This window comes from Nilaparvata lugens, chromosome 3, assembly GCF_014356525.2.
Source record: "Nilaparvata lugens isolate BPH chromosome 3, ASM1435652v1, whole genome shotgun sequence".
In the NCBI taxonomy this organism is placed as follows: Eukaryota; Metazoa; Arthropoda; class Insecta; order Hemiptera; family Delphacidae; genus Nilaparvata; species Nilaparvata lugens.
Window position 1 is genome coordinate 6,366,845 of NC_052506.1, and position 12,725 is coordinate 6,379,569.

Genomic DNA, 12,725 nt, shown 5'->3' on the forward strand with positions numbered 1-12,725 from the left:
GGCGTTTATGTCGCAGATTTTACTGTTATCTCAAGCCGATAGCCCACGTAGTTCTTTCCCCGTGAAGCTTTATGACGCTGGTAGTCTCTCATATTGTGCCGTTCATACACTCTTTCCCGGTCAAAACAGTAAAAATCAACAATAATCGACAGTAATCGGCTTGGGATAACAGTAAAAGTTGCGACATAAACGTCCTATACCATGGGATATCTACTTACGCTATTGTTTCTCTATGGTAATAGTTACCTTTTTTCAAAAAAGAGTTTATGGTAGGTTGAATAGTAGTTGTGATAGGTCAATGTCGATGAGACTTGGGTGATCTGGGAAATGTAAGCTAGTCTATTAGAATAATATTTGAACAGTATCAGTCTTCCGATCTGAACCTGAATTACTGTACAGGTTCACTACACTGGACTATAATCCGTGAGTACTAAATGAGAGAAGTTGGAGTTAAATGCAATAATTACGCGCATTAAATGATCAATGATCATTGACCTGACGATAAACAGAAACTGAATAACGAGTAATGTGCCACCTTGACGAATTTGAAACACCTCCAAGTTGTGAATATTGATTGGCTGTTGAAATGGAGAGAAGTAGAAATGTTGATTTGAAATGGAAAGGCCGCTTTAAAACGATGCATGCTTTGAGATTCAACGACGATTTCAAGCTTGAGGTTGAAAGGTCGTCTATGTGATGGAATAAGTATTAAACGTTTGTTGCTCAATATGCTCAAGGGTTTTATTTCAAGTTCACATGCAATAAAATTCTTGTTCTGTAACTGAGGAGTTTGGAGAGTTGCAAGTACCGGACGTAAATAAACTGTCGTATTATTACTTTCCTTGTCCTATTACCATAGCTAAGGAAAGTATTGCTTTCCGAAAAAAATTAAGGTACCCCAATTTCTAAATATTTATACGTTTCAAGGTCCCCTGAGTCCAAAAAAGTGGTTTTTGGGTATTGGTCTGTATGTGTGTGTTGTGTGTGTGTGTGTGTGTGTGTGTGTATGAGTGTGTGTGTGTGTATGTGTGTGTGTGTGTGTGTGTGTGTGTGTGTGTGTGTGTGTGTGTGTGTGTGTGTGTGTGTGTGTGTGTGTGTATGAGTGTATGTGCGTCTGTGTACACGATATCCCATCTCCCAATTAACAGAATGGCTTGAAATTTAAAACTTAAGGTCCTATCACTATAAGGATTCGACACGAACAATTTCGATCAAATTCAATTCAAGATGGCGAAAATGTTGTCAAAAACAGGGTTTTTCGTGATTTTCTCGGAAACGGCTCCAACGATTTTGATCAAATTCATACCTAAAATAGTCATCGATAAGCTCTATCAACTGACACAAGTCCCATATCTGAAAAAATTCTAGGAGTTCCAATGCAAAGTTCGATTTTATATTCCCAATTATCAGGCTTCAGATACAATTTAAACAAAGAAAATCAAGTGGAGTAGATTGAGCATGAAAATCTCTTCAATTAATATTTAGTAACATTTTCACCTAAAATTGAAAATAAGCTTTAAATTCGAGAAAATGTGATTATTCAATTGCAAATTATTGTTGATTCTATTAAATCATTCACTATGAAGAGATAGCAGACCTCATGTGTGTTTCCAGCATTATTGCCCTGTCACCAGCTGGCTCAAATCTTTGAATAGTAAGTAGGCTTGAGATGCGCGGGAATACTAGCGTCAGGTGATCAATTTTCATAACTGCAAGGAAAGTTGTGTGAGTGCGCCACACCAGATTTTTTGCTATAGAAACAGCTTTCAACAAGTGGCGAATCATATGATTGCCACCTGTAATGTTTTCAAGTAGCATAGTTTGTTTATTACTTGTAACAGTTTTATTTTTCATATTAATCAATAGTTCAATTTGTCATTCAACGTTAAAATCAATTCACCATTCATTCACCATGATCCACAACATCAGATTCGGAAAGGATATTTGAAAGTTAGTAGGCTTCCAAAAGCTGCGTTTACACCAAAGTTATTAACAAAATGTTAATTACTCAATCCTTATAAATTCTATTAGATTGAACGGAACTTGACAAACACATAATGTTCTTCATGTGTATGATAAGCTGTGTTCAGTCTAATAGAACCTATAAGGAGCAAGCTATCAACATTTTGTTAATAGCTTTGGTGTAAACGTAGCTATAGAGTTTAGAAAAGCTATTTTTGTATAACTAGTCAATTTAACGAGACAAACACATGTTAATCTCCTAAAATCAATAGATTTCCACTCAATTATGTTTACTATAATATTGTTTCAGATTTTACATTTCTCCCCAGTTCAGAGCTGAATCGGAAATACCGTAGCAGCATTGTATTGGATAAAAACCCAACCAGGAGACTCCAAACAATGTGGAAAACTTGAGTGAATATCCTCTTTGTTCACGATCAATTAAACTAATTAACATTGTCACTGCTTTTACCGATCAATTTTAGTACACTTTTTCGCCAGTCCAGTTTTCCCAATCAACTGCGATCTATTTCCAAGGATAATTACATTCGCAATTTAACAATGCCATCCATTTCCTCACTACTATTGCAGCCTTCTTCAATTAGGGAACTGGAAAATTTACATTCTAGTCTACAGCAGTCGTCGGTATAGGATCTTTTACAATGCGTTAATGGAACCAACTGATTATAGGGTACGCGCAATTTTCTGAAAATTGAAGATATACTGACTATTGTTGTCGATATTTCAATTCACTACGAAGTTGTTAATTTTTCCAATTTGTCATCATATAAATTCATAATATCGGGGACCTAGCTTCGCTCTAGAGTACAAAAGCATAAAAAATTTGTTACGAAAGAAGAAATTATAATAACATTCATACAGAATAATGTTCTATCTAATCACAGTAAATTGAGATTAATTCCCAGAGGAATGCAAAAATTTCCCTCACAAAGGCCCAGTTGCACAAAAGCCGGTCAAATTCTAATCCTGATTAACTTCACGTGACCCAAATCAGAGAAGACCATTTCAAAAAGATGGATCTAATGGAATTAATCAGGATTGAAAATAACCCGGCCTTTTTGCAACCGGCACTAAGTACCTGATTGAATGATTACAAAAGTTCAACAGCTGAGTCATAATTTGACACAGTCCTACACAGATGAACTCGCTCACTCACTTCAATCACCAACAGACGACGAAATAATTATTATTAGATGTTTTTCCAAGGATGAATAATAATTATACTTTTAATGTCCTTCAGCGAGTTTTCCCAGGGATGAGGCCTAGTGAAATCGAATCTTTATATCATAAACCTACTATGTTCTGAATTTCGTGAGAATCGTTGGAGCCGTTTTCGAGATCCGGTGAAATACAAACATATAAACATCTAAACATCCAAACATCTAAACATATAAAAAGAAGTTGCTCGTTTAATAGTATAGGATTGTTTCCAATTGATCAAAAGTGATAGTAGTCTCAACATCATCTTCATGATTGATCTTCTTCTTCTTTTTCTTCTTCTTTTTCTTCTTCTTCTTCTTCTTCTTCTTCTTCTTCTTCTTCTTCTTCTTCTTCTTCTTCTCTTCTTCTTCTTCTTCTTCTTCTTCTTTATCTTTTCTTTTTAAGGATTATATATGTGTACCAGGACCTGAGCCTACCAAAAATGGCTGCCTTAGTTGGTGGTCGGTATCTATATTATTTTAAGCAGGAACTAAACAAACTGAGAACGATTCTCAATAATGAACTTATTCAAGCTCAGTCTGGCTGGCCAACAGCCAACAACAGGAACCAATCAGAATGATTGTAGTACTTGGTTACAAGACAATAGAGCCAAACTAGATAAGTCTGTTCTTGAGAATCGTTAATAGTTAGCTGAAAACTCGCTCATGGACTATTGTACTGATTCTGAAATCTGAAAATTGTAATATGACAAAAATTACAAAGTGAATTATTGAATAAAACTAGTCAACTCCATATAGGTAAATAAGTCAGAATAAAAAACCAAGACAGATGAATCACGTCTCGGCGCATGAAGGACAGATAGTCTGTGTGAACGCCCAAAACACAAATGAGCAGTCAGTTATAAATCTTTCTCTTATTCGATTCAAATGTTACCCTTTTATATCCTCAAAAAGGACGAAGGAGTGAGTAAATTTCGTTTGTCAAAAAACTCGAACTGTTCAATGGTTCAAAGAATATATATTGAAAATTTGAAGTTGATTAATGAAACCATTCAAAAGTAATCCGAGAAATCGTCGAATATACAAACGGACAACGACTCTAGGCTCAAGTCAAAAGTAAGAACTCGCTACGCTCGGAAAGAAGTACAACTCTCAAAGTCACTGTATCTTGCTAGACGAGTGGTGGATTATTCAATTTATGATAACAATAATCCTACTATATTAAGCGAGCAATTTCTGTATTTTTATATATATCTGGTTATTTATGTTCAACGGATCTCGAAAAAAGTTCTAACGATTTTCACGAAATTTTGAACATAGTACGAGAAAAAATTTGATTGCACTAGGTCTCATCCTTGGGAAAACTCGCTGAACGACATTAAAAGGATAATTCATCCTTGGCTGAAACAGCTGTGGATAGTAAAAAAGTGAGTGAGTGAGTGAGTATGTGAAAAAAAATTTAGGATTCCCGAAACTCATAAACATACAGCCAGCTGTTAAATATAAACACGATCATTTTAAAGAATTAATTGTGTTCTGTTTATGAATAAATAATAAGCGAAGCTCGGAGCCGCGATATTTTGTCTGAATTACAATAATTTTTTTATGAAGTAAAGGTTGATCCTGCAACAAAGATTATTCAGTGTAGAATCTATTCAGTCTTATTCGACCTAAAACTCCAGCATGAAATCTAAATTTAGAGGGGGATCTCAATAAAAACCATTGTTCAACCAATAAACGAAGGATTCAGCTAATTGAATAAGCTCTAAAAATAGTTTCAGTAATAAGTTACTCCATTATCTGGTGATTATTTCCATTATTTATGTCAAGAGTAGCTGAACTGATTCCTTACTATTCTTATTGAATGAGAATATTCAAATTACATGAAATGAATCAATAAATCAAATAAATAAACAAATTTTGTATATTACCGTATAAATTCGAATAAGCAATCGGCTTTGTGATCACATTGATATCTCATCGTAAAGAGACATGTGCGATGTTCCTTTCACATTATCGATGTTCCTTATTTTTCAAAAATATTCACCTAAGTCATGAGCTCGACTATCAGATAAATCAAATGTAAATAGAAATAAAAATAAAAATCTCAGTACCCTTTTGATAATATACATTTACCTCATATCACTTGAAAATGGCATCAATGTTGAAACATGTTGTGATAAAATAATTCAAAAAAGGGTAGTGAGATTTTAATTTCTATTCATATTTATATTACAAGTAGCCCTATACAGAAAAGAGACAATCAAAGAGAAACAATAGCGTGAGTAGATATCCCATGGTATAGGACGTTTATGTCACAACTTTTACTGTTATCTCAAGCCGATAGTTCCTGTGATTCTTTCACGTGAAGCTGTGTGACACTGGTAGTCTCTCATATTGTGCCGTTCATACACTCTCACCCCAACAAAACAGTAAAATTCGACAGTAATCAACAGTAATCGGCTTGAGGTAACAGTAAAAGTTGCGACATAAACGCCCTATACCATGGGATATCTACTCACGCTATTGTTTCTCTATGATCAAATGTAGAGTACAGTGTGGATCACAAATAATACTGCAGCTCAATTACAATAACACACATTTATTTATTTTATTTTATTTATTTATATTCTTTACAAAGAAACACTGATTGGGATAGAAAAACTAAGGATACTCCTTGTACTATTTCTCTCCCAAATTCAGATAACATTTTAAAAGTCCAGAATAGTGTTATGATTTCACTTTTACTAAAATTTAGTCCATTTTCACACTTAAATCACCATTAAAATTTTTGGACATTAGACAATACATCTCATTTATACTGTCAAGAAGTCAATGCTTTGATCATTTTTGAAAATCGAGAGAACAATATTTTGGACTGATAGTTGACGACATTTAAAATTATCTTCACTTTATACTGTCAAGAAGTCAATGCTTTGATCATTTTTGAAAATTGAGAAAACAATAATTTGGACTGACAGTTGACGAAATTTAAAATTATCTTCACTTTATACTGTCAAGAAGTCAATGCTTTGATCATTTTTGAAAATTAAGAGAACAATATTTCGACAAACAGTTGACTGAATTTAAAATTACTTTCACTTTATACTGTCAAGAAGTCAATGCTTTGATCATTTTTGAGAATTGAGAAAACAATATTCCGGACTGACAGTTGACGGAATTTAAAATTACCTTCACTTTATACTGTCAAGAAGTCAATGCTTTGATCATTTTTGAAAATTAAGAGAACAAAATTTCGACTACAGTTGACGGAATTTGAAAATACTTTCACTTTATACTGTCAAGAAGTCAATGCTTTGATCATTTTTGAAAATTAAGAGAACAATATTTCGACTGACAGTTGACGGAATTTAAAATTACTTTCACTTTATACTGTCAAGAAGTCAATGCTTTGATCATTTTTGAAAATTAAAAGAACAATATTTCGACTGACAGTTGACGGAATTTAAAATTACCTTCACTTTATACTGTCAAGAAGTCAATGCTTAGATCATTTTTGAAAATTGAGAAAACAATAATTTGGACTGACAGTTGACGGAATTTAAAATTACCTTCACTTTATACTGTCAAGAAGTCAATGCTTTGATCATTTTTGAAAATTGAGAGAACAATATTTCGGACTGACAGTTGACGGAATTTAAAATTACCTTCACTTTATACTGTCAAGAAGTCAATGCTTTGATCATTTTTGAAAATCAAGAGAACAAAATTTCGACTACAGTTGACGGAATTTGAAAATACTTTCACTTTATACTGTCAAGAAGTCAATGCTTTGATCATTTTTGAAAATTAAGAGAACAATATTTCGACTGACAGTTGACGGAATTTAAAATTACTTTCACTTTATACTGTCAAGAAGTCAATGCTTTGATCATTTTTGAAAATTAAAAGAACAATATTTCGACTGACAGTTGACGGAATTAAAATTATCTTCACTTTATACTGTCAAGAAGTCAATGCTTTGATCATTTTTGAAAATTGAGAAAACAATAATTTGGACTGACAGTTGACGGAATTTAAAATTACCTTCACTTTATACTGTCAAGAAGTCAATGCTTTGATCATTTTTGAAAATTGAGAAAACAATTTTTGGACTGACAATATTGAAGGAATTTAAAATTACCTTCACTTTATACTGTCAAGAAGTCAATGTTTTGATCATTTTTGAAAATCGAGAGAACAATTTTTGACTGACAGTTGACGGAATTTGAAATTACCTTCACAGGTTATTAAATGGAAGAAGGCCCATTCTTGAAACCCATTCTACTCAAATGAATTGACGTTGAATGCAAATAATCGAGACGATCTTTGAAGTCTGGATCTTTGAGGGCGTAAGTTAAACCTGTGTAATTGGCAGGTCGAGCAAAGTTTAAGCCGATTAAGAAATTGGATGAAAGTTTATAAAATCGCGAAGAAGCTTCAGGATGCGAAGTTGCTGGGAATTTCAGGGCGAAATTTCCTATCCGCCTAAAAAGTTATTTTGAAAAGCTTATTCCGCGCGATATGATCAAAGTTGTAGTCAAAGTTCGCAATTTCGAGCTGAACGGTGAAAAAGCGTGAAGCAATTTCAAGATGGCTTCTGGGAGATAAATTTAATTTCTGATGCGATCCTTTATCGAACAGGGGAATCAAACGGTTTGGAAACAGAAATTTCTTACGACATAATACATACTTCAATTCGACTTTTGTCAGTCGCCCTAACATAAAAGATTAATTTTTTTCCACTATAGAAACAAAGAAATTCCACAAACATTTTAGGACTAAAATAGATTCTACAGGATTCTAAGTTATGAGAGGATATCAATCGCATAAATCCCATTCAAAAATAGCAGTACGCAAAGATGAATAATGAATGATGAATTTTATTTCCACTATAGAAACAAAGAAATTCCACAAACATTTCAATACTAGAATAGATTCTATAGGATTCTAAGTTCTGAGAGGATATCAATCGCATAAATCCCATTCAAAAATAGCAGTACGCAAATATGAACAATGAATGATGAGTTTTATTTCCACTATAGAAACAAATAAATTCCACAAACATTTCAGTACCAGGATAAATTCTACAGGATTCTAAGTTTTGAGAGGATATCAATCGCATAAATCCCATTCAAAAATAGCAGTACGCAAAGATGAATAATGAATGATGAGTTTTATTTCCACTATAGAAACAAAGAAATTCCATGAACATTGTAGGACTAGAATAGATTCTACAGGATTCTAAGTTTTGAGAGGATATCAATCGCATAAATCCCATTCAAAAATAGCAGTTGTACGCAAAGATAAATAATGAATGATGAGTTTTATTTCCACTATGTAAACAAATATGTTCCACAAACATTTCATTACTAGAATAGATTCTACAGGTTTCTGAGTTCTGAGAGGATATCAATCGCATAAATCCCATTCAAAAATAGCAGTAAGCAAAGATGAATAATGAATGATGAGTTTTATTTCCACTATAGGAACAAATAAATTCTAGAAACATTTTAGGACTAGAATAGATTCTACATGATTCTAAGTTTTGAGAGGATATCAATCGCATAAATCCCATTCAAAAATAGCAGTACGCAAAGATTAATAATGAATGATGAGTTTTATTTCCACTATAGAAACAAAGAAATTCTACGAATATTTTAGGAATAGAATATATTCTACAGGATTCTAAGTTTTGAGAGGATATCAATCGCATAGGCTAAATCCCATTCAATAATAGCAGTACACAAAGATGAATAATGAATGACGAGTTTTTTTTCCACTATAGAAACACGAAATTCCATAAACATTTTAGGACTAGAATAGATTCTACAGGATTCCAAGTTTTGAAAGGATATTATATCATTCTCATAAATCCCATTCAAAAATACCAGTACGCAAATATGAATAATGAATGATGAATTTTATTTCCACTATAGGAGCAAAGAAATTCCATAAACATTTTAGGTCTAGAATAGATTCTACAGGATTCTAAGTTTTGAGAGGATATCAATCGCATAAATACCATTCAAAAATAGCAGTACGCTCTACTGGTTTAAACAGTATTTACTGTCAAAGTACACTTCAAATCTTCTGTGATTATCACGTCATAATCCTTATCAGTTATGATTTGATAGCAGGAAGTCACGAAAATTCAATCAGCTCAATGCATTTTATTTTATGAAAATTATCATACACACGAACATGTTTTTTTTTGTAAAAAAGAACTGGAATTATTCCAATAGAAGAATACATTCGACGGTAACATTCATTGAACTGAAAATGGAAAGATGAAGATATTGATAGAATCAGGAAACATGTTTTATTTCCTAAGCTACTGGGAGTTTGATATGAAATAAACTGATGTTCTATAACTTTTTGAGAATAATATTATTCATAACATTAGAGCTCTTATTTGTGTTTCTGATGAAGAATATTGAATTTCATAATGAAGAGTAGCTATTTTCAAAATTTCTTGAAAATTTTCTTAATGATTCTTTTCATGAAGAATCCTATTATATTAAGCGAGAAATTTCTGTATATCTGAATATATTTTTATATTTGGTTATTTATGTCCAACAGATCTCGAAAACGGCTCTAACGATTTTCACGAAATTTGGAACATAGTAGGTTTATGATATAAAAATTCGATTGCACTAGGTCTCATCCTTGGGAAAACTCGCTGAAGGTCATAGTTAATAATAATTTATCCTTGGAAAAACACATGATAATTTCGTCATCTGTTGATGCGTGTGCCTGTGTGGGAGATCAGCTGTGTAATCAATCAGCTTACCGTATCTCGCGAGAAATCTAGAAATTTTAATAGACTCGATCAAAATAATCTGATTTTTTGACATGACATGGTATTTGATAATATTCAAAGTTAATGATTATTTCCAGTTTTAAGTGATTAGTGAGTGTTATTCAATTTGGTTTGTAAATGATCTAAATTAGAACTTTTTTGTTTTTAAATGTTTGGACTGAAAATTGAACCTGGATTCAAGTGTTTGGAACATAGCCTACTTTTTGGACCATTCATAGTGTATAAATCAAAATTCGGGGAAGAAACAGTTTTGGGCTGTGCCTGTTAGTCCTTCCCCAATCATTTTGAAGAATTGTGTTCTGTTTATCAATAAATAAATAACGAGCTAAGCTTGGTGCCCCGATATTAATCATTATTCGTGTTTTTATGAAGATATAGTCAAGCTCAGAACAACTTGAAAATGTGGAGAATTCCAAAGGTATTGTTCGTACATTGTAGGAATAGAATATTTCAAACTTCTAGTATAGCCAGTATTCACAGATAAATTCAATCAATTAGCGCAAAGTGACAACGCAGGTGATTAATTAGATAAGAAAAAATATTGTAGTAATGTTTTTTGTTTTAAAGTCTTAAGGAAACGTTTGTTCAGAAGGTCAAGTTTACTTTCTTCCCATACCAATTAACTAATTTACAATTAACTTACATCAAAATGCAAAGCTGTAAATCAATATTGATCACAATGTTGTTGATGAAAGTTTAAAGTAGTTAACCTTTTTACTTTCTCATTCCATCGTGTAAAGTGTTACGACTTTGTAAGTAGAAATAAATTTAAACTCCCTCCCTATCAGTATTGTGACTATGTATTCCTTGATGGACTAAATTATTTATCTCTTAGTTGACATAAGGTGGATGGAATGAAAAGTTTCAGTTATTTATCAACGGGATATGAATTTTCAATGGATATTGTGCACTCTATGGTATTTCATTTCATTGCGTTCCATATAATCTTTGACTAATTATTCACAAATCATCGAAAAGATTAGGAGAGGAAAGTAGTCTAAATTAGAAAGATATGTTATTAAAAAAAAACAAAAAACTATAGGCTACCAACAGATAACTTACAATCTACCTACAAATCAATAAGCCTTATAAAGATGAGTAGATCGTAAATCGTTACGGAGGTCTTTCTACAGTATAAATTGATACTTCTAACTAATATTTATATGAATTCTAGTTGCTAACTAAAACTGAATGAGGACAACCAGGAATCATTTTGAAAATGATAGAAATTGTTATCCAAATTCTCAATTGTTTTGAATCAATTTTGTAAGTTTTGAATTGATTGTTGGATATCTTCTTCTTCTTTCAAACAGAGATTAGGCTATTGCCTGTTCCGACTCACATTCAGCTTGTAATTAGAATAAAAATATTGTTGGATATTTGATCGAGAATTTAACACCGAACTTCTGTAGAACTCGAACAAATTATCAATTTAATTCAAATGAACAGTTAAGAAAAGTTGAATTCAAATTCAATATCAAACACCCGTAAGAGAATTCAACCCATAAACGTTTTAAACCTTGTAACACAAATCAATCAAAACTCAAATAAAAAACGTGCTGAATTATATACTACAATAATTCATCATTGAATATTGAGCCGACTCACATCCAGCTTGTAATCGGAATAAAAATATTGTTGGATATTTGATCGAGAATTCAACACCGAACTTCTGTAGAACTCGAACAAATTATCAATTTAATTCAAATGAACAGTTAGGAAAAGTTGAATTCAAATTCAATATCAAACACCCGTAAGAGAATTCAAACCATAAACGTTTTAAACTTTGTAACACATATCAATCAAAACTCAAAGAAATATCTTGTTGAATAATTATACAACAAGAATTCATCATTAAATAACCTCAAACACTTTCAAACGAAACAATACTCACAAACACCAAACCAAAAATAGCAACAAAACAGAATTCTCTACCTTTCAAACGTTTCCTTTAAGATATCAAACTGTCAACAACACGACACTGATAAGGATGTTCTCCAACACGAACGCGGTCACACAAACTTGCCGACTGAGAGGTCCTAGCAGGTTCAAAGGTCTGTTGTGATTAAGCAGTCGCCCGTGCTTGGCACCGGGACACGCGATAGCCGTCACTGAAATTCTCACCGTCCGGCTGACGGACATCAACTAAACTGGAGAGCCAACGCGTCTCTACTGACTACACAGTAACTGACTACTGACAACAACTGTCTACTGACACACCGCTGCTACTCTATCGGCTACTACGGCTCATAATAATTAACTGCACTGTCTCTGTCTATTAGTATTCCTCCTGGTGGGCTAACAGTCACGTGACTTCTACTACTACGATTATGATGATGATAGTGGCGATAATGATGATGTAGAATGTAGATGATGATGATGATTATGATGATGATGATGATGATGATGAAGAAGATGATGATGAAGAAGAAGTAGAAGAAGAAGAAGAAGATGATGATGATGATAGTGGCGATAATGATGATATAGAATGTAGATGATTATGATGATGATGAGGATGTAGCTGATGATGATGATGAAGAAGAAGAAGATGATGATGATGATGATGATGATGATGATGATGATGATGATGATGATAAGTAAGAGGAAGATGGTGATGATGACGATGAAGAGGAATTCATCCCTCATTATTTTATTGTGTTACTGTTACATAGCTCCATTTTCAGATAGCTCTAATCTTTTTGCGTCTACTTGAAATTTTTTTCAATTTTCGTGAAAGAGCTTCATTTATTTGGTCGTAA

General features: G+C 32.8%; 1 protein-coding gene across 1 annotated transcript in view; it reads right to left on the bottom strand.

Annotated features, from left to right (window-relative positions):
• The window catches only part of LOC111045739 (sodium/hydrogen exchanger 9B1), a 96,447-nt gene extending 84,217 nt beyond the window's left edge, over positions 1-12,230 (bottom strand). Inside the window, 1 exon segment of the mRNA XM_039422703.1 lies at positions 11,902-12,230. The gene's annotated coding sequence lies outside the window, so the exon portion shown is untranslated.
• Between the last annotated feature and the right edge of the window lie 495 nt (positions 12,231-12,725).